The sequence below is a fragment of the Fringilla coelebs genome, assembly GCF_963513975.1.
Source record: "Fringilla coelebs genome assembly, chromosome: 6".
NCBI lineage: Eukaryota > Metazoa > Chordata > Aves > Passeriformes > Fringillidae > Fringilla > Fringilla coelebs.
Genome location: NC_140034.1, coordinates 34101094 through 34124947, shown reverse-complemented (window position 1 = coordinate 34124947; position 23854 = coordinate 34101094). Strand labels below are relative to the sequence as shown.

The following is a 23854-nucleotide window of genomic DNA, read 5'->3' as shown; positions in this document are numbered from 1 at the left end:
AAGACACATTATGGAGTCTTCTGGATTTCTACTTGTTTTTTTCACTTGTCCAGCATACTTGAATTCAAATGTCAACAGACTGGGCACATGAACATGAAAGATACCACACATGCTGTCCCTCCATGCCTTGCTCCTCTTGCACATACAGACCTAAAAAGCGGAAGATCCTTCCCCATTCCCTCTAAAAAGTGCATTTTAGAGCAGGAATATTTAGCTCTTTACTATCTGAAGGTAAGGAATAAGTGTGCCAAGCAACTAGCAGCTAAGTGAACAGTACATCCACTTGGGAAACAGGTCACTCCCTGCTTTGCTTGGGGTTTTCAGGTGTCTCCAAGTACCCTCCATGAGAACACTGAAGCTATGAAACTATTTCTCAAGAAAAAACATTCTAGTGAATGTGACCAATGACCTCTACCCAGCCTCATGAGAAAAGCACAGCAACTCCAGTTTCAACTGCCTTTAAGGGAAGACTGATCCTATTATTATTTTTTTCCAGACATTTTGCAAATAAATATGAAGGTCCTGCCACAGCCAGTAATCCTCAAGCAATTTCCTGTCTCTGGAAACAAGGTTCCCTCAGACTGAATTGATTAAATAAAGGTTATTAGAATTAGTATAAAGCAAGCTTGTTTAAAAGTCCTGCTCTTCATGTTTTTACCTGCTCCAAGCAGCAGGACAAAGAGATCAGCTACAAGAGCTTACAGCATGAAAAAATTAATATGCAAGAGCCACCAAAGAGTGAGAAGGTGATTTACAAATACTTTCAACAGCACAAGATTTTTATGTTCATTTAATCTATTTTGAAATTAGTTTCTCAAAGGGTATGCACCTTTTTATACTGTACTCTTAAGACTGGATTTGTTTTTCCCATTTTGTAAATCTGATATACAATTTAGTCTTTTGAGAGTCAGCAGCTGCCATAACCAAAGCTGTTTTCCTTTTACCTCTGCAGTTCAAGGATTTGCTGCAAAACAACTGGTGAAATCCTTTAACGCCATCTTTCAGTGTTACTAATTTCCTTTTCCTCTAAAACCAAACATTCTAAATAAAATTCATACAGAGATAAGTGTTAGCTTCTACAAATGCTACATGTATTTAGAGAAATGCAAACAGCTTGGCATCAGGATCAGACACTTGCTCAACAATTCTCTGGCATCTCTTGAATAGACAAGAGGAAGTAACAGGAAAGTAATGACACTGGTGCAAAGGAAACAGAGCAACCATTTAAATTAAGGCAAGCTTACAAATAAAAAACCCTGAATCTTGCAGAAAGATCTAAACATCAACATCAGACTGGCAATGGTCTCCAGTGCACAGGTTAACTGAGCTTCTTGTTCTTATCCATAAGAAAAAAATACATTATGCAGAGTTTTCAGAAAGGGTCCCTGCCCAGGAATTGACCAAGAATGGGGGGGAGAGGATTGGTGGCTTTATTTTAATAATCTCACTTCTCTTCAGTATATGCAGACTAACAGCTGTTAGAAAAAGACAACCAAACACCAAATGTCATCTGTAGCTCCACTTATTAGGTTCAGAGAGACTGTATTGCACAAATGTCACAGCAGCTATATCCAGAGGAGTTGGTGGTCTGTCACTTGCAACTATCTGGACTTCAATTTTCTTTTAAAAAGCCACTTGCAAGCTTCATTTTGTGAAAAGACTAGTCTCTGCATGTTTTATACACATTCTAACTCACCTAGAGCTGCTTTTCTAGGTAAGCCAAACATTACATGTAACAGGTGTAAGTAACAGTTGGCTCTGGATAACAAAGGATCTCCATTTGTCTCCTTCTGCACATCAGGGTCTGTTCTCCTCATGAAGCGGAATCACCCTTTCACATGAAGAGGGAAGAGGGGGGAGGACAAAGACAAGCCTGCATTGTGGAAAATAAATAGCTTCACTAAGGCTCCACAGGACACTAGGAGGCACATTTTGAGGAAACCACCCTTCTTACAGCATACTACAGAGCACAATAGCCATCAGAAGCCTTTTCTCCAACACTCACATACCCTTCCTTGGTCTCTAGCAACACGGCTACAGCCTCCACCTCCAAGTCCAGCTCCTCAGAGGCACTTGAGTATATAGCTGCTGGAAATCACTGCAGAGGCTGCTTCACAGAACACTTGAAAATGAAAAGAAATCTCAGAGAAATGCTACTGTGAGCTCTTTTGAAAGGTAGGAACACATGGTGGTAAGGACAGAACTCAACAACGTACTTCTGAGGGACCAAGGTTAAGCTTCATCATCTCTGCCAAGAACAGCCATGCTTTATTTACATCAAAGGCATCAACAGTCTTTACAAGCTCCTTGCAGACAAATCAAATCTGAAAAAGCTAATTATATTTAGGCTACATTTGCTACAAAATAAGTGAAATTGCACAGGAGTTTAAGTTCTTTGAGGAAGCAGTTCTACTAATAAATTTTTAATCCTGAACAAGGAAAACTGTTGGGTTTTGTCACTAGACCAACAGCAAATTTTGCTCTCAGAAGTCATGACATAAAAGGTTACTCTTCCCCAAAGGCAAAGGCCCTCAGGAGTGAGGCCTGGTAGAATTTACAGGTACAACCTCAACACTACCATCAAGGGAACACTATTCCTTGCAAACACTGAAAGTACTTCCACCAGCAAAGAGGAATCCAGAGCAGGTGATGGTCTGCAACATCAATAGTTCCAAGATGCCTGACCCAACATTTTTGCTTGCTTTTTTTACTGGGGAAATTATGTTGACTTCCTAACTGCAGGAAGGACTCCTGATCTGATTGATGGGAATGAAGAAATGGAGAAAAGAAAGAACTGGCCTTGTGAGAGCCATGCCATCTCAGAGCACAGCAATGCTCAACACCCACTGCACAATCCTGAGAATGGGCTACAGAGCTCACTTGCAAATCACTCAAGAGACGAGAACAGGCAGAGGGATCCCAGCTCCCTTCTACAAGTCCTCACCCAAAACCCAAAAGGTTTGAGTTAAGACCAATGATAGTAATGTGAAAGAGATTGCAACAAAAGAAAGATGTACAATCTATATTGAAACTCTGACTTTGCAGAAGACTGAAAAAAAAAGCTGAGGAGGAGATTGAAACAGGGGACACGCACATTACGGCCTTAATGTCATCAATCCTGGGATGGTCTGGTTCCTGACATTAGTTCAGAGTTGAAATGATTTTTTAGATATTAAGGTTAACCCAAGGCCTGCAAAAACCTTAATTTCAAGATGCAAAAAGGAATCATTGGCTTCTTCAGCCAAGAAAATTATTAAATCCCCATTTCTGAGACAGAATGTTTTTTTCCTCCACTATTCTAAGTCAAGAAAAAGTACGAGGGGGGCAGGGTATCAGGAATGAAAGTCTAAAAGAACTTCAGAGAGGTGATTAACATAATCAACACTTCTTTTTAGGACCACACCTGAAGTGTAGGTGGCCTTGTATAGGTGACTTGCGTAAGAAATCGTTTACCAAGACTCAAACCAGAGCTCTAGAAACCTTCTGGAAAGGTGTTGGCTTACCATCAGCTGAATAATCCAATTATGCTGACTTGAGAAATGTCAGGCCTATCCCCAGCAATGCCTGGCTAAATCCCTTCACCTACAAGGAGTCAGTAGACTTTAGGGAAGCCTGCTATTTCACCAGAATCAAGCTGGAGAAGACTAGTCTTTAAATAGCATAAACGTGGGCAACAAAGGCTGCAGCTACCACAGGTTTCTTTGGTCTGTTTTTCTACAGCTGAATGCTGAGACACATTTGCTGAAATAAATGACAGCCACATGCTTCCTTACAGCAGGCTCTCTTGCCTTACATGGAAAACATTTCTTGTAAGACACACAGGAAGCAAAGGTTAGATCAGATTTTAGTTGTGGGATCTTTTCATGCTGTGCAATAAAAAGCCCTGTGATCTCATGCTGCTTCCCCCTCTGCTGCATGCTCCTCCCCCTCATACAATGAAAGCCTCTTGGCCGAAACGTCATTTCCCATCCCTTCCCTTTAGCACATGCTTTTTAACATCCTTTTTCCTACAAAACAGCTAGCTGTTGTGACTCGCTGCAGAAGACCCTGCAAAGGAAGAGCTGCAGACAGGAAGCCTGGGGCACATGGCAAAGGATAAACTTTTGCTTTCAGACAGGTATGTGACTAGGCAAAAAAACCCCTACACAAGCACTTCTTGCTTCATTAACACTTGCAGGTCAAAGACAAATGGAAATCGGAGCCTACAAATCAGACCATGCTGTGCAGGATGCTGTATAAACACTTAGCAAAAAAAAAAAAAAAAAAAAAAAGAAAAAGAAAAAAAAAAGACCACTGCTACAGGAAGGTACCATCACCTCTTTAATCCGAGCGATCACTGGTCCCAGAGATCTTAACTCTCACAGCAGGTTCTTGCTTTATCACACCCAAAGAAATACAGAGCTCTACTGCAAACATGCAATAAAATCTGCACCACGCCTGTTCTTAATGCTTTCTTTGTTCACTACAGTTCATTACTCACTACAGTTCAGAAGACTGAAAAGGAAATTAAAAGGTCACTCACATACGTGAGCTATTTCTGTCTCAAATATGCCAATAATTTGACTCAGTAGCAAGAATCAAAGAGCAAAACTTCTTGAAAACATGTTTTCCCTCAAATTCTTGTCTGTAAATATTTAACCCCCTTTATATTTTTGTAGCTACAGTCACTGACATGAGCTTGATATTTATTGTTTTTTAAAATTACATTTATGAAAGGACTAACAACTAAGACTTTCTTTGCCAATAGCTACCCTCTCCAGTTTCCAGCTCTTTTCCTTTGTTTTCAAGTCCTAACACTGCCTCACCTCTGTTTCATTTCTTTCATTTCTTCCTAAGATATTTACCACACCTCTTTACCCTCTTTGCACACATTCTAGCTCACGCTTGGCACGCAAGAAGGCGCCTTCCCTCTCCCACAGTTCCTTGTGTGATTTCCTCAGCTGAACTCATTAACAGTGTCTCCAGGACTTCCCATGATTGAAAAAAACCGCCCTTGGGCAGACAGGAATGAGTTTGCAAGGTTTTGAGGGCAGTTACTTGGTGCATTTTGCCCAGGTCGGCGCGCTGCAGCTGCAGCAGCGATGCAGGGAGGCTGGTGCGGGCACAGCAGGGCTGAGCAGAGCTCAGCGCACGGGGGCTGACACGGACAGCGGGGACTGTGCTCCTTCCTTCAAGGGATTAGCACCACCTGGGAGATACCTGCACAAGGCTTCTTCCCTTAACAACCACCAATGGGGAACAAAGGAATCTCCTGCCCCAGGAAAAAGAGCAAACTCCCCTCTCCCATGCCAGATGAGCTTTCAGGAAGTGTGCAGGTTTTGTGGTAGGGAGAGCTGATGGGGGGCAGGGGTGGAGGAGAGATGGGAATGGGGTGTAGGGGTTTTATTCTGTAATCTTTTTTTAACTGTTCCCAGTTTAGCCATGCCTCCTAAGAGACAGAACCTACACAAGCACAGAGCATACACCCCCTCCTTGGCTGAGGTCATGAGCTGATACTGAACATATCTTTCAGAGCTTGATATTAGGCCAAAGCATTCCTCCAGCACGGAACATGGGGTGCTACGATGGCAGTGCGGGGTAAATTACTGAGAGCAGTGAGACAGAGAAACACACACATTTGCTACAAAACATCTCCAGCCATTTTGAACACTGGCCTTGTCCATCAGAGTTTAAACAACATTTTTGTTGTTGTTGTTTCTGCTTAAATTGTGTACATTGTGGCAGCACCTCAAGGACTGTAGTAACTCTGTAAATACAAATGAGATTACAAAGAAAATCTGTCTCTTCTCAATGTCTTAGAATTTATCTAGCCTTTCTTTGCATTTTATCCCCTAGAGCAGCCGTTCCTCTTTTGGTTATGGACAAAGATGAAAACACTGCTTTGTTGCGTCCTTGTAACTGGGCCCAGTGGGATTCTCAGGGAACATGAGTCTGCTCCCAAACACAGTTATGAGGAGGTTTCACTCTTGTGGTTTTGTCTTCTAGTAAGAGCAGTATTAAAATTTTAGAGCCACCTATCATAACTGAACAACTCTACCATTAATCCTACCGTCATCAAACAGACTCTTTCCCCCTTAGACAAAGCACTCTTTGGGTTTCAGTCTCCTTCACAAGCAGATGCTTAAAAGAGTTCAGTCTCTACTGGCTCCACTAAGGGGCCACATTAAGTTTGGAAGTACCTGCAAGTGACAGTATTTTGCAGTTAAATCTTCCTACAAAACCACTTTGTCTCACTGAACATAACTACAAGCCCTTACACGCTAAGCACGGTGCGCAAACCATCACAGGTAACTTACAGCACCAAGCAGAAAACAACAGGCCCAAGAGCACCCAGACACAAGTCTTCCAGGAAGGACTAGTGGTTTCTGAACACAGACAGGAAGGGCAGTTCCTTATTACACATTTCTTCAGTGCATGATCTGAGGGCAAACCCCTTGGGCTCTGAGGTAAGCACCTCCCCACTTCTGTTTCTTTCATCAGAAAGACAGAATCTATTGTCTAGACACCCATGTTTTCCCCAAAGGGAGAATTGCCCCATGTCACTACCACAGGCCTTCCGAAGTAAAGCAAGAGATAAAGTGTCAACACACGGGTCACAAGTGAGCGCTGTGTCAAGTAATTCATATCCCTTGCAAACAGAAGACACCACAGAGAACAACACTTTATGGGGGCAGTCATCAAACTCCTGCATTCAGACTGCCGAATGCCACGGTGGGGTGGAACACGTTCTTATGTTGAAGACCAAGGTGCAAAGGTCATAAGTAACAGTAAAACAGAAGGAGAAGCTATTGAGCTGAGCATAGAGAACCATGTTTTTTACCATCTATACACATACAGATATCAGATCCACCACCCAAGCAACATTTCATGCACCCCTTGTCTTATTTCTAAATGGAACATTAAGAAAATCAGGACAATAATCTGATACACTCTGGATGAGCAATATCACAGCCCACTGCAGACAGAACAGAAAGAAAACAAAGAGAAATAGTGTACCAAAGAAAAACACAGCAGAAGAACATCTGCTACTTTTACCAGGAATACCATATGGCCAATATCTGAGGTAAGGAGAATGAGTTTATTCATATTTAAAAGCAGAAGTAATAGGTCATTCCATCCAAGTTTAGAGGCAAAATGCCTGTTCCCCTTTCCCTGTTACAGACACAGCATTCCCAGTCCAGATACAGCCTTCCAGGGAACTAGTACTGTCAGTATTCTGGCCCAGACTGTCAAGCTTAGGGCACTTTGTGTCAAGATGCCAGAAAGAAGAGGATGAGAATGTTTACGTAGGAGTTTTGCTTAGTCCTAACATAAGTCTGGTTTATCCACAGCCAAGTCAGAGCTGCAACACTGAAAGACCAGTTTTGTCACCAGCAGATTACAGTTAGCACTCTGGAGCTCTGCGGCATTTGGCAGCAGTAAGCATGGTTATAGCACAGTACATCTCAACCACTATGGTGAAGCAATCTTCAGTTCCTGAAAGAACTGCTCAGAATTGCAACCAACACAGTTGGTTCCAATCAGAGCACCCAGAAACACATCTTTCTTCAACAAACGTGAGGGCAGGAGCAAGCATGGCAGCAATGTTTCTAATATCTGGCAGAACACTTGCCTGCCAGCTGAGAAAGCTTCCACTTCTGCAGTGCAACACACACATGGATCTGCCATGCAGCAAAGTTACAAGGCAAGAGGGACAATCTTAATGCATTCTCATTGTCTCATCAAAAAATCCAAACCAGATCAATAAAGTCTTTTTCTATTTGAACACCTGTTGGTGGGTACCATTTAGCTCTGGAAGCAGATAAGACTCCTGACACTAGCAAAGGCCCTCAACAGCTGCCAATATAGAGCGCACAAGTTAATTCACCTCTTTAAGTCCCTCCTTCCCAACAAGATCTTGCCATATTTGCTGGTTCTTCATTCTTCCCAAGCCTGAATCCACACTTGCTCTCTGGAATTCAAGTATTCAGTCTGTCAATTGAGTTTTTGTTGCCAGAGACAGATAGCAAAAAGGATTAGAAGGACTTCGCAGCAGTGCTGAGCAGTCTAAGCCACAAAGAGAACACAGTATAAAAGTCTAGTCTGACAATCAAGTGTCAGGAGTAAATAAAATGAAAAATGACAGGCTAGATTAACTAGTGCCAGCATTACTTCCCAGATCCATTCATGTCACATGTCCCAGCCTCCCCTCTCCACCTCTTTAAAACACTCTGGTGTGAATCCAAGTATATTATTGCCCTGACCCATACATCTCACTTTGTATTTACTCTCTGCCTACAGGAGGGAATTCAGGAAGGAAGTCAGAGATGAACATTCTTACATGAACAGTAATCCATAAGCGTCTGCAGCAGAGCCAAGCATTTGTTTACAGGAAGACACAAAGGCAGTGTCCCAGGTACCTGTGTACACTCTTGAGTGGGGTTCAAGTTCACTGCTGAGACAGCAAGGCTTCTTCAGCTCCTCTCAAGCAGTAGGTGGAAAAAGCAATGCAGCACAAAAGAGACCCAGACAGCCAGTGACTGGCTTAACAGCCCCACAGCCAGAGGTAAAAGGAGATGACATACCAGAATTTTAGCTACTGCTAGGCTAGGAACTTCCTGAGAGAGTTGTCTAGAAGCGTCATCTTAGCACCAGGAGTTTTATCTTTTAAGCTTATGGAATCCAGCTTTTGATGATGAACTTGTAGAACAAAGTGTCATTTTCTTACATGTTTTGCCTTCATCATTTACTGATGATCCTACTATAAAAGGATACATTTTACACCAAAGTGCAGCAGAAACAGTGTACTTGTGTGGTGTAGAAACCTATAGAAGCTAAAAGGTGAACGCAGGCTTCTGAACTTAAAGCCTTTTGCAACTCAGGCTTCTGCACACAGTTTGTTATTGTTATGTAAGTTTTTCTATGTAACCAGAAGTAACTCACAATCGATTTGTCACAAGAACTCTAGTCTCCATTTCTTTCATGTGAGAAGGAAGACTACTGCTATAAAAGCGTCTCATAATTAAATGCATTTTCAGACACGGGGCAATCAATAGTCCGGGAAATCAGAAAGGCTGTAGCACAGTTTTAGCAAATCAGAAAGGCTGTAGCAAGCCAAAGGCTACAGGGAGAGATCTAAAATGGACTTCCATAACAAATACTCCTAGGCTTTTTTTTGTCTAGTATCACTCACTCTGATTGCAGCTGACAGCAATCAAACCATAGCACACTTGCTACAGTTTCCAGAAAAGGCCGATTTTGTGAAGACAACTAAAATTCATTGTTTTCCTGTGTGAAACTCGGGATAGCTTGTGTATTTAGGATCAGCTGAAACCAGAGCTAGACAGTGATCCCTTTGCATGTGGAAGCCTAAGTAGAAAAGGTCAGAGCAGAGCAGCAGTTGATTGTGTCACCTCAGCAGAAGCACACAGGACTGCAGAAAATGACAGTGGCTGAAGTTACTCTGCACGTGGCACCTGCCCTCTGCCAAGGATAAGGAGGTCAAGGGGACAAGGCCAATATATCACAGGACAGACAAAAGACTTTTACATTGTCTTTTCCCAGGTCTGTCCTCAGTTCTGTAGTGCCAACATTAAACTTCACTACAAGAGCCATGATTACTTCTACCTTATAAGCCAAGCTTTGCCTCAAAAGTATCACTTTGATCTGTGTATTTTTCACCTACCCAATAATTAAAGGATTTTTTTCCCCTGCAAATTAAAAGAAGCTTCAGGTATAAGCAATGCCACCCAGCTGCTCTGCCAAGGTCTGAACTTTAGATACAGGACAGCTTCGTTGCTCATCACCTCAGGTAGCACAGAGAAGAAAAGCAGCAGAATAGCAAGCCTTCAAATTTGGAAGAACCAGATGTATTCTGTGGGATACTAAAATAACCACACCTATGTCAATGAGTACACTACGATCTGAAAAACAGAGTAACATTTCACCCTCCAAACTTTTTCATAATCTTACACAAACAAATACAGAGAAACTTCTGCAAAGAGAGCAATTTCCAGTTGACCAAGTTCCTTTGCGTAGCCTGCTCATGAGGCATTAAGAAACCCCAGAAGAACAGGATTTTTGTTTCCGGAACACCAAGTATTTCAGCTTTCCTGCCCAGCGAAGTCTGGTGAGGAGGCACTCCTGTTGGATGCAAAAGGAGGTAAGGTCTAGCTCAGAGCTACTGCTCTGAGCAGAAAGAAATCAGCAGCAGCACCTAAATGCTTCTCTTCCCTGCAGCTGCCCATGCCCTGCACACCTACAAGGTCACCTCCTCCCCATGTGCCAGGTGGGGCTGGCACAACCCTACACCAGCTTGGCAACCTTACAGCCTAACACGTTGGGAAAACCACAACATAATGAAGTCACACACAGGCATGCAGCAGCCACATGTTACACCCTATTTACACTGGAAAGAGCCATTAACTGTGGAAGCATTTAATTTTTAGTCAATAAGCTTTTGCTTATATACTTCAGCTATTCTAGCTCTTCTTCCAGAAGACATCAAATAAGCCTACCCTTTGCTACAGAGTCACCTGTAGAACACAGACAAGTTATCCAAGTGCAAGGCTCACCCAAGCAATGTCTTCATCATAGAAAGGCCAAGGAGAACGAATGGGATTTAAGTTTTAATACTAATAAAAAGCAAACTGGATTAAATATACCTAAAACTTATTTTGCCAAACATAGCCTAAAGGCAAAAACCTACAGCCAAATGATAATTATTCCTCACAGGAAGCTAATGAACATTATTGCATTCCAAGAACTAGCTCCTGGACATCAGGAGACTGGTGGATTGTTGCAAGGTTTGTCTTCCCAAATGCACTCATATCACCAATATCTTATGAGTAAGGTCACATAAAAGAAACAGGCTATTTCAGTTTAAGTTACATTTTTACATGCCTTTTTATCCCCCTTACCTGCCTCCATCGCATGTTACTGGCCTCTGACTGGGACTTGTGTTTTCACTTGGGAGTACTGCCTAGCACACTGCAGATTACACCATGATTACAGACAGATAGATACTGAGGAAACTGATCTACCCTCAAAAATTGCACACATATAGATGTGCAAAAATCCACAAGTGATCAAAACAAGCTCATCTAATTTACTGTGACATTTCCTGCAGGTGCTTTGAAAGGCAAGAAGCTCGCAGAAAAGCCAGGCAGCAGCTACACAACATTCACGGCACTATACAAAGCTTGCACTAATACTGCCTACACTAATCAACTTCCCTAACCTCATGGGTTTTTCCTGAGACACTAACAGAGCCTCACCTCCAGAGCTATCAGTCTCTGTTCTCACAGACAGTGCAAGTCAAATAGCTTTCTCAGTATCCAATTCCTGGCTAGCAGGCACAGAGTCACACTCCTCATGGCATTCCACACACTGTGGGTGCAACATTCTTGTTGTACTTCCCTTGGCCAAAAGAGGAGAGGATCTCTGCAATAGTCTTCCCAACATCAGGTGAGGGTATAACAGCAATCACCTTCATGTGCAACTCTGAAGTAGCTCTACTGAACTCATGGGATAATCTCAGTATACTAAAGTATTAAGCCAGCTTCAAAAAGCTTCCTTTGAATATCTCACTGTCCTCCTGAACCTCATATACATTCAAAATCTTTTTTTTTCCATTTGAAAAACAGGCTGCCTTCTACACTTAGAGGGAATTCTACCATCATCACGTAAAACATTTTTGGCTCCATAGCTAAGAAGAAGTCAATGACAAAAAAGACTAAAGTAATTGAGAGTCCTAGAGGAAAAAAAATGTAGATAAAATTTACTGATTTTACATTTAATATTGGCATGGAAGACAAAAAAAAATATTGGCATGGAAGACAAAAAAAAAACAACAAACAAACAAAAATAAGCCCCCTCTGTTATTGTATCCATCCTATAAAATTCAGCACTTATGGGGATTAAGCGAATTGAACAGTCTGTGTGAGCTGCTGAAAGGGAAGAAAGTGTTGTCTTTAACTTCCCTGAGCACCCTGACAGTGCCTGGCTGTATCTTCAGAGTTTAGGATATACACAAGCCCTTGTTAAGACACAGCACTGTGTTTTCTAAGCTGAATACCTCTCAACAGCTCAAAGTATTACTTTAAGTAGAAAGAGGGTGCAAAATTTCCCTATATTTCCCTATGTACTGGGAGACTGTTAAACAAATGGTTTAAAAACCCCCAAAATCAATGTTGGCATAAAAACCACAAAATCAATGTATGCTCGACACAGAAGGAATCAGTTATGCAGCAATTAATGCACAGAACAAGAGGACTATAAAATACCAGCTTGCTTTAGCAAGTGTGGTTGCTTGACACCACGTACGTCAGACAATAAAAATAAATCTTATCACATATCTCAAATTCAGCAAGGCTTGTCTGGAACAATGCCTGCAAAGCCTGCAGCATGCACATCGCTCTGTAAGATGCCCAGCTGGAGATGGTGGAAAACACTGGGCACAGGTAGCTATGTCTACCAAGCTAACAGAGATCAACTTACTTTGTTTCAAGTCACAAAAGATGAGCAGGATGTTGAAAAGTGATAGAATATGAATAACTAAGAACAGGGCACTCATTTGCAGGAAGTGCCCTGCAAATGCAAATCAAGGGTAAAGAAAAAATAAAGTCAACAACACATACATCTTCCAGGTTTTATTTTCAGGCTGTAAAAGGAATCACCCTGAAAATGAGCATTTCCTGGGATTTAACAGTTGCTGGGTTAATAGCACTAGGCAAAGGCAGTTAGACCTAGCCCAGAATTTTACCCAGATAAAATGTACCATATCTGGATGTGATGTCTCTTCAGGATATTGTCAGCAGAATCAACCTTAAAAAACAACATTGTTTAGAAGTGCTGATAAACCCCTTCCCACAGCTAATGTTTCCATGCAGGTTTGCATCAAGGAGCCAGGCTGGATTACTTTGAAAGTAAACCCTGCATCTGTGCGTAGTCACTGGCAGAAAGCACTTCAAGTCAGTCACCTCAGTTGAGCATTTCTCCCTCTGCCCCATTACCTTTTCACACATGTTTTTTCACTCAACTTATCTAGATATTCCATGACTACCTAGGCAAAAATTGGGCAGTTTGCAAAGAAATCAAATTTTTACAGCATCACTGCAGGACTTCTCCAATTCTGCATTAAGGAAAAACACTCCACCAAAATGAAACGAGAGCATTGCACCAATATGCTCACGCTACCTGTGCACACATAGGCAACCTCTGTCTTCTAGGGAAGATCTTAACTTGTCTAAATCCTTCCCGTCCCTCTGTTCTGTACTGATACCAAAAAGGGTCTCAAACCACCCTGTGGAGGGAACAGCTCCTAGCAAAAGACTGCAAACTCCCTCACAAAATCACCAGAAGGCCAGCCCAGCCAGACCCAGGACAGATTATCCATGGAGGATTGCCACCATCGATCCTCAGAGAGCCCACTATCACTACCTGCTATATATTAGCAGACCTGCTTTTAGCAGCACAAGGATGAGCTTCTCATCAGCTTCTTACTGCCAAGGAAAGGCTAAAGAGGATAACCCAGAACACTTCTTCCCTCTTCTTGATCTGCATGACATTTTTTAACAGCTCTGATGCAAGCATTTCACATGAGACAACCATATTTTCACCGCCATCCTTTCCCTATTGTCACAAATAAGATGTGGTGAAGAGGCACTATATTCTGTGTTACATCACAGGCAGAGTCATATTGCACTATATACTTAGGTTTCAAGCTTATCTCTGATGCTATGCAGATTATGTTTAGGCTGAGAGCAGATTACTGGCATTAACCAAAACATTACCCAGGTTGCACACACATTCACTCTAGAAAACTTACAGAGCTCTTTGGACTAGAGATCAGATGTTAGTCTCTTAAGGAATCCTTAAAAGCATCTGAGAAACAACACTTGTTTGTTTTGGCCAAGAAGAGACAGAATGAAAAATACCTTCTAAATTTGAGTTACATGTCCCCAGCATGTAGAAAAAGATGCCACTGCATTCAATCCAATGTGTCTTGCATCAACAGAGGTGGGATTTTTTACTTAACAATTCAAAAAATAAACACACACACATAGCCATCAAGATATATATTAAACTGAAGGGTACAAGTACCACCCAAGAGTACCCAAAAAACACCTGTAATATTTAAGTAAATATTCCTATTGAGGCCTTCTTAAAACTTGAAACTTTGCACTCAAGGTAGCAGTTACAGAAAACAAGGACATCAGGCAGGCACAGAAAAAAGAGAGGTAGCAAAGGAGCTTAATGCCTTATCAATGCTAGAGAGTTCTGAGGGGAAGAGGGTGTAGTCAGAAGAATTATCCCTATCTTGATTAGCATCAGAACAAAGGCTCACATTAGTTTGTCTGCCCTAGGACTCCCCTAGAGTGCTGGATAATAACCTGCTGGAAAGCATTAAAGGGATTTCCTCCTCACTTCACCCCCCTGAAATCTACACCCCTTCTCTAAAGGGGGATAAAAGGATGAGGTCCAAATAACAGCTTTATAATTTAATTCTCTGAAAGACATATCTGGGTAGCTTTTTACAACTAAAACATCAAATATACAATACACAAGTAAGATCCTTCTGCGATAAGTTTTCAAAGGTAACATTTGGGAGCAGGTAGGGGAAAAATTCAAATCAAAACAAAACCTATTTTTGTTAAAGAGAAAAGGTCATATAGCACAGGTGACTTATCATGCATGCTTAACTCTGGAAGGCAGGAAGGACTTCAGCAATTTCTTCAGAAAACCAGGGAGTGGTACAGGAGTGAAGAATACAAGGGAAAAAACCCACAGCTTGTGGTATTTGAACACCACAAAAAACAGGTTAACAGAGGAGTAAAGAAAGGCATGGCTACAAAGGAGTCATGAACAAAGGAGTCTAAGAACATTTTAGAATACTTCCTGTTTCAAAAGCTAGAGATGCCAACACAAGTGGCTGTCTCACTGCAGGATGAGAACATGGAAGGCAGCACATTCTGCCTTCAGTTTACAGAAGCATCATGGCATTTGGACAAAATGCATGTTTTAAAAGCAAAAACTCAGGAAAAACAAAGTAACAGTATCAGCTTTCATCTTACCTGGTATTGACACAGGCTGGATACAACGGTAAATTAGCCAGATTAAACTGACGATTCAGTGATGATAGGTTGATTCACGCACCTAGAACTACACAAAAAATAAGTAGGTATTAGCCCTGTAAGTACTAAGAATGGCACTCTGTCACATAAAAGAGCAGGAGGCTTGAGGGGGTAGAAGTAGTTCTGTTATGTTTTTAGGATACAGGCACACAGCTATGCTTCTGGTAAAGATGTTACTCACAAAATTCAGATCTGGGTCTGAGATGTACTGCACAAGTTACTCAAAATCAAAGAATATGCAAGCTATCCTCACACATTCCATTTAAAAATCTCAAGGAGAAGAAGAGAACTGTTTCAAGTGTAGCAGAACACTACCAAGAACATTTTTTAGCAGCACTCAAACTCGCTTGATGGGGCTTTTTCCAGCAGGACAGAAACTTCCCAAAAGTTACTCAAAATACACATACATACTAAAGCTACATCAAGTCCGGCCATCAGATACACACATGCACTTTCAGTGATTGCAAATACTGCACACTTCCCAGATAAGCATAACAGAAATTTATTTCTACAGTGCCAAAATTCACAGGTATGCTTCATTGTCTCATCACAGTACACCCTTTTTATTCAGCATTACTACTAAAAATTCCAGTACTTAAAAAGATGGCAATTAATAAGGCAAACCTTCTCCACTTTGGGAAGCACAACAACAAACAGAGAACTGGGAAAACTGGTCATCCAAGTGAGAGCAAAACTATGCAGCTGAAAGGAATTTTTGTCTAGCCTGCTTAAAGATCTCCTTTGTTGCTAAACATTTCATTGTCACATTTAAATGTCAGCTTTTTAAGTCGCAGAAGTGTGTAAGCCCTGCAAGACAGGAAAACATAAACATATTTGAGATGAAGGTTCTCACAGCTAATGAAATGAGAAGTAAACCTAGCAAACTGCTCTTACATCTCTGATATGCTTACAAAAAGACACACACCCTGATCTTACAGCCTTGCTCCCCATACGCATTATATTATTTTTAATTAATCTCTGTTAGTAAGTTTGTATGGTTTTGTAGTCTACTTATATACCATGGCAAAGCTTGCAATGAGTCTCCAGCACACTTTTGTTGCACATCACAGAATGAGTCTGCAGCATTTCAGGATCAGACAGCTCTTTGCAATAGTGCTTTAGCTTACAAAGACACACTACTCGGTTTTCCTTAGGGGAAAACGGGACCCTCCCTTTCCTGAAGCAAGCAGCATGCCCTTTTTGGACTTTGAAAAGGAGTGAGGGGCCCTCAGAAAGAAGCTGGCTTTAAAGCTTTCAGGATGATCGCACATATGGCCGCTGGCTCGCCAGTGGCATATGCGGCAGCAGATGGAGAAGTGAAGCTTTCATACCCTCTGAGCAATGCTCTGCAATTCTGACACTTCTCTTGAAAAGCAGATATGTCAATCACCCTCCCAGGCTGGTGTTTTGGCACAGAAGAGATTCTCCTCAGTCTGCATATCAACACCAAAGGACAACCTATACAGGGTATTTTAGAAGCAGTTTCTGTCTTAGCTTTTAAATATAATGAATCCATACACAGCAGAATGATAACTTACTGTTGTCTTCACTGAACATCAGCTGGCTTTCGGCTCATTAGAGAGAAATACATACCCAGTATGCACTTTCCTTTAAAGGAGAGGTGGGGGGAGGTGTTTTAATTAACATAAGAGTACCTTACTGAGTCTAAATAAAATGCCTTTTGAGAGTGGTCAGCACAAATGGGCTCCAATACCCAAAGGGGATTCTAACACATCCCCCCATAAAACTGTATTAATGGGGGCTGCTCTAATATATTGTCCTTGAAGACTTTTAAGAAGTTATTTACAGAGAAAAGAAAACCCAAAGAGCATAAATAGGTTGATGACATCCAAGCATTTCACTAACCTATAGGTTTAACACTACACATACAGCTCCTTTCAAAGAAGCAGCCTTTAACATCATTCTCAAGCTCACTTACAGGAATTGGGGGGTTGGGAGGGATGTTGTTTGGTTTTGGTTTGCTTGCTGATTTTTTAAAGAGTGATTAATCAGCAGGGTTTCCCTCTTAAAACTTATGTGCCCCTAAAGGTCCTGCAGAAAGAGATCTAATATACTAACATAACTTCTTTTCTATCTTCATTTCCAAACAGGCAGTACACTTGGTTTTGATCAGAAATTCTTACAATTCCCACTCATTTTATTACAAAATCCCATTAAATCAATGCAAGGAAAAAACAGGAACTGCAGTGAAGCACAGCAGTATTATAAACTGTGAGGAAAATTAGTTGAGGAAAAATGTAAATGGCTTTGAAGTTTTCCAAATGGTTCTGGCACTTCTGAAGTGTAAGCTAAGGGAACTATGAGACACAGTATTGAAGCTAGTTCACTACTGAGCATGAGGTTAAAATGATGCACATTTCACCCCTGCCAAGTCCAATTGCCTACAAGGAAGTTACTCCTATGGCAAGTGTACACTATAAGAATTAAAGCCATTCTATTCTGTAGCACAAATATGACGTGGTGTTTTATTTACCACATGAAAGTGATTCCAGTGGCCAATTTCCCTTGACTCTGCTCAACCAGCTCCAAAAGCTGTACTTTGCCTTGTTACAAGGTTACCACAGCAGTGATGACCAATCCATTCCACTCAACACTCACTTAAACCAGGAAGCCAATTTACTGCTGGCAGGCTGGTTGCCAGGCTAGCAGCTCCCCTCAGGGAATTACCAGAGTGACAGGAGACACAGAGATCCCTTGTGCTGCAGACAAAGTTCTCCATGTATGCTCCACTTTTGGAGCCTGCCCACTGTTCAACACAGGGAAAGACAGAAACTGGGGGGGACAACTGAGACAGTGGGAAAACAGTAGGGATTTTACACCTCTAACTCCTGGTCCTGCAGCTCTTCAATATTGAGCTTCCTCAAAAAACTGTCTTGAATCACTACACACAAATATTTAAAATAAATAAATAAGCAAGCAAACAGCAGGCCAGGCTTTCACTGGTCTCTTATTAGCATCATTATGCTTGGTCTGAAAACAGACTTTGCAGAATGCATCATGTAGTAAGCCATGTGAGAGCACTAAGCTTCCTGTGAGAGAGCAGTAGCTACCACTGTTCAGTAACAAAACAGCCAACATACGAATGGCAGATGAAAACTTTTTCTGGTACATACAAAAGCTCACTTCCTGACATTTACAGGAAGTATTTCTACTGATTAAAGTTAAAATCAATTTTTGCAGCTCCATAAACAAGACTTCTAGCAGAGTCAGGGAAAAGACCATCTACATTAACTACAGACCAGCAAAGCCAGATGAATTATACAGATGGGCTTAAAAAGACAGAGCGCTTCACTGGAGTAATCTATCTCCTCCCAACTACAACACTCTGTGTTGGAGGTTAAATTGTTACATCTGAAATAATTCTGTTTGTACACAGAGTAACTTAATGACAAGAGGTTAAACATGCATGATGGCATTTCTAAGGATATGACACCTGTCATGAAAACTAGACATAATTACAGACTACTGTATTTTGGCAAAAGAAATCTACTGAAAGTAATACCACAATACATTTGCTATATATGGGTTAATTTTTCCCTTTCCCTGTTCTAGGAAATGCCTTTATGTTTATATTTACATAGCCCTAAAGCAGAATTCAATCCCTGCTGCCTCTCCTCCCTCCTTCCATGTCTTTCAGGCAAACAGGTTGTGGGACCAACCCTGCCAGTGAAAGATGCCTCTCCCAGCTAAGCCTGATCAGCTGGGATCAGCTGGTTACAGCAGCCAACAAGTGGCTCAAAGGGCAGAGGAGCTGCAGGGAGTGTCTGTGCCAAGCAGAGTGCACAAAAGGATACAGTCCAGGAAACTCTGGAGCAAGGCTTCCAAGCTACTGTCCTTTCACGCAGTTATTCACAGATAATAGGCTTCTCGGGAAGTATCTCAGGCAAGCAAAAAGAGATGCAACTTATAAAAGGGAAAAAAAATACAACAGCAGTGGCCTGACACAGACCCTGAGTGCAGCATCCAGCCTTCCTGGACTGACAGAGGCCAGCAACTTAGATCTGTTTGCTCACAAAAGCAGAACAAGCAAGAGGTGTACTTGGGCAGTACAGCAGTAGGCGGCTGTGGTGTGAGCAAGTACACCGATAAAAAGCAGAAGTGACGCAACAGGAACAGTCACAGAAACCCAAATCTATGGTTAGAATGTTGCACAGCCGAGGTTATTAAGACCATCGCAGGCTGCTCTCACTGAGAGTCGTAACAATTCTCAAGGCAGGAGCAAAGCAGCAGAAAAGAATTCTGACCCCAAGACAGAATGAATTCCATCAAAACCACTACACTGCACGCAGGACACACATTTAGTGACTCCAGTTACCATTACTTGCTGACTGCCCAGGCAGCTGTGCTCAAGCAGCCATTTCAGTCCACCTTCACACGCTGCACTAAATATAAACTGCTGATAACTGTGTGGAAACTGTTTCAGCAGAGACACGGAGCACTGCACAACTCAAGGACATTGGGTTCTCCTCAAAATCTGCAGGTGGTCAATTTGCATGACAAGCAGAGAGAGAAGGGGACAGAGCCAAAGTCTCTGCTACACTTGTGGTTGGGAAATTTCTGCCTCGAGATTAGTACTTTCCCAGACCCACACTTCAGAGAGTAATCTGCCTTTAAAGAGGATATGGGGGCACCTCGGTTTTGACAGTAACTTGTCTAAGAGGAGGTTATGGCTCCCTTATCATGTGCTACTTCGTTCTACAGTGACCTTCAATTTCAAAATCTAGTTAGATTAAGTTGCAGATCTTTCAAGCACATCCTTTACCCAGTGGCCCTTAAAGAAACATACTTTCCTACTTTCAGATGGTACTGTCTTTTCTAGTGATCTATAAAACACTAATTTAAATAACAGGACAAGCCAATGTAAGAAGGAAGATGAAACTGCAAACAAGAAAAAGAAAACTAGTTCTTTCTCAAAGTTTTGCTTAGAGAATTACTACCAGAAACAACATGAAAGTTACAAAGACAAAATTATGATCTGTAAAGCTGCCAGTGACACAAATGGCCACCAAATTACACTACTAGAAAGAATTATTCTCTCTTCATCAAAATACACCCCCCAAAAAAGCATGTCATGAAGAGAAGAAAAGGAGGCAGACTTGCAGAGATTTACATCAAGACCCCTGAAGAGGAGGTGCATGAAACTGATCCATAGAGCACTGGCATTTAATATGTAAATTCCTTCTCTGCTTAGGCATTTTGCCTCCCTTTGATGTATACAGACAAGTTCAAACTAGAGATGAGAACTGGGAGAGTTCCCTTTCCCCATTATCTCAAGTTTTTTTCTTGTCTAAGCAACAGTTAAGTGCTTTAACTATATCACTTTTGCATCTGTTCAGAGGGGAAAACAAAAAAAAAAATACTAGAAAGAGAAGCATAACAAATATTATTAAAGGAGAGAGTCAATGTTTTCCCAGCTCTGATGCAGATGTAAGCAGCTAGCTGGTGCCCGACAGCTATAGCGCAGCCTAGGAGAAGAGAAAGACAAGCTGAACAACAGAGGACGGCAAAGATACTTTGGAAAAGATCCAGATGTCTTGAGCTTAGTCCTACTGCATGAAAAATTAAAGAGGTTAAACACCTCCTATTAAGAACTTTTCTTCCCATTGTTCTGACCATGACACTTCTGAACAAGCTGCATTGCTCCAGAAACCTCAGGAACTACGGTGACAATAGATTCCTGCCAAGAGAAGCACCATTACATAATAGCTTTTATGGGAACATGCACAAAAAGCCACTAGGAAGCGCAAACAGACAAGTGCAAGATCCTCTCTGCCCATCGACTCAGTTTAGCTCTTAACTACTTCAGAATATTTTAAATTTATATATTTACTTCCTCTCATTCCCTTCCACTCAACAAAATCTGTGTTACTGTAACTACACTGAGATCACGTCTATCCCCCACAATAACATAACCCCCTTGAGAATACGCCCACTTGAAACTACTGTATTTGCATTAATCTGTTTAAAAGAACACTACAAAGCTGAGAAACTGTATTACTATTTCCCTTAGTATATTAGAAATAAGAACAATTTATTATTGTATTTTTTCATCCTTTACCCAATTTTAGGGATACTTAGAACAATTATTGCTTGTCGGTTCTGAGAAGCCTAGCACGGCTATTTTTGAGTTCCAGGTCCTCCACGGGGGATTTACCATAGATTTGTTACACACACAAGTAGAGGCTCAGCCTAAGCACTGCACACGTGTGAAGGCAGCTGCTAGGGAAGCTCTGACCTCTGGGCAGTGTTAAAGCACCATAAAGAAGAAAGCAAAGATGAAAACCTAACAAACACAAAGTTTCTCACGTTGAATTCCCCGCAGCAGTGCCTCCACTACCACCTTCATCTCGGACACCACTTTCCCTGTGTTTCCCGACGCACCCAAAAGCTCTACGAAAGGCAAAAGCGAAGACCGCGGCGAACGCTTATCTGCTGTTACTTAGGGGGTTTAAATCCTAGAGGTTCATCCCGCACCAAGCGAATGCTGACGCCCGAAGACACACACACTTTAAGACCGCTGACCTCAGAGAAAGCCCACCTCTGCCGTCACCACCGACCACCCGCCGCTGTGACACGAGGGAGCCGCAGGTACCACAGGTGACATTATGTAAGGGAGGCGGCCGGGCAGCCTGGCGGGGAAGGGCTCCCGCCGCAGCCCCGAGCACCGCGAGCTCCGTGCGGGGCCGCACCCGGGCAGGGCTCCCCTCGCGGGCCACCGGGGGAGCGCCGCCGACACCTTCCGGCTCCCGGCCCCCGCCCAGCACACGCTCCACGCTCCCCACTCCCCGGCGGCGGGCCCGGCTCGGCGCCCCGCCGCAACCAGCCCGCTGCCCCCGCCCCGCGCCCCCTCGGCTGCGCGCCCTCCCCCCGCGGCGGCGGCGGCGGTGCTCACCGGGCGGGCGGGCTCGGCGGGCGGGCTGGGGCGGCGGTGCCGCTGGCGCTGCAGGTCGGCGGCCGCGCGCCCCGGCCGCCCCGGCGTCTCGCCCGCCCAACGCCCCGGCCGCCGCCGCGCGCCAGGCCCCGCCCCGGGAGCTGGGCCCAGCGGCGCGCGGGGCGGGGCGGGGCGGGGCAGCCCTTAAAGGAGCCGCGCGAAGGAGCGCGGCCGGAGCGGGGCGCTGCGGCGCGGCCCGCGGGGGGCGGAGCGCGGCCCGGGGACGGGCAGCCGCCGCTGAAGGACGGGGCGGAGCGCCGTCCCGGCGCATCCAGCGACGGCCGCTGTTGGGAGCCGGCGGGAGCCCTGCGAGCCTCCTCGCTTCTCCGCGGGGCGGCGTGCGGCTGCACGCACACGTGGCGCTCGCTCTCGGCACGGCACCGGGGAGCAACGGCTGTGAGCGGAGCTGGAGCCCTCTCCGGCCTTCTGCCGCTCTGTGCCGGAGCAGAAGCGGCTCCGCAGCAGCAGGGGGGAGCGGTATTGCACAGCCCCGGCCGTTTCCCTGCGCTGCCAGCCCCTTCTGGCCGGGCCGCGGGGGCAGCGCACGGCGAGCGTGTCCCTTGCCTTTGTCGCGGCTCCGGAGCCGCCCCAGAGCTCGGGCAGTGCGGAGACTCAGACACGGGCACGCTACTGCGAACTTGTCCCAGCGGCACAGAAGCCACGGCAATGCTCTTGCAGCAGGCACACTCCTGCCAGCCGGTTCCTTGCCCTGGCACACCCTTGGGCACTCCGCTGGTGACAGTCTGCGGTGCACAAGGCGCAGCTGGGTCCGTCCTGCTGTGCAGCCCCAGCAGAGCCAGACTGTGGCTGAAAGGTCCAGGGCTGGGCTGTTGCAGGAGGTCACACTCATGCTCGCAGGGGTTTAGTGCATACAGGTGTAGGAGGATGCTTACGCCTTGCCACCTCCTCTCTCTTCATCTGCTTTTTACAGCTGATCTCAAGACAACACTCCCGTATCCAAAAGTGCTTTCAGGGAATCAAGGAAGGATTCCTTACTTTGCTTTCCTTTCTATTGCTTGAACAAACACCTACCTTTTATGGATCTGCTACATTATTCATATTTTGCTGTGAAGAGTGAGCTGTGTTCCCTCTTATATGGGGAAGGAACCATATGTAGTTCTACTGGAAAGGTGAAGGGAAGTTTACGTATTTTTCTGCAATGGTATAGTGATCATTCATAGTAAAAACCCATAACAGGTTATAGCTTACCAATGGCTTACCATCATTTCATCAGATGTAGGAAATAAATATGATACATCCCAAAACATTCCCTATAAATACTCCCCTTGTAAGCACTTCAACACCAAAAAGCAGGAAAACACTACATCATCATCTGGAAAACATGCCTAAAGGCAGGAAGGAAGAGTGGGAGCTAGAGCTGCACGCAAACCTGCTGATTCACACAGCTGTTCTTTTTGTGACATCTCAGATGCAAAGGTGGAAGGCATGGAGAGAAAATACTGGCCTGTGTTTTGCTGTGCTTTGATCAATTAGTGCAGCTGTCCTGGGCCTAAAGGAAAAGTTCAGAAACCTTTGTACCTCTGAAATAAAAGAGCTGTGAGCTGGCTGCCACAGTACTCCCTCTGCTCACGGCATTAATGCACAGAGAAAGGTGCAATTCCTGGCAAATTCTCACTAAAATCACCTCTCACTAGGGGCTGATTCATCACATTTTTAGCTTTAACCAGTTGAACTTTTTTAATGTTTAGACATCCTTTTATTTCTATGCTATACTTTGTTTCTGTAATTTTCATTCATACATATTTCTCTTTATAACTGCATCAAGCCA

General features: G+C 43.5%; 1 protein-coding gene across 4 annotated transcripts in view; it reads right to left on the bottom strand.

Moving 5' to 3' along the window:
* Positions 1-22118, bottom strand: part of SUSD6 (sushi domain containing 6) — an 80000-nt gene extending 57882 nt beyond the window's left edge. For 2 of the 4 annotated variants that reach the window (XM_084207426.1, XM_084207429.1), the window contains exons 1-2: positions 22027-22111; positions 15054-15141 (exon numbers count right to left, since the gene is read on the bottom strand). The gene's annotated coding sequence lies outside the window, so the exon portion shown is untranslated. Of the gene's footprint in view, positions 1-15053; positions 15142-21672; positions 21712-22026 lie in introns of those variants that run through there. The other 2 variants (XM_084207427.1, XM_084207428.1) reach the window with 2 other exon arrangements.
* Positions 22119-23854: the final 1736 nt, after the last annotated feature.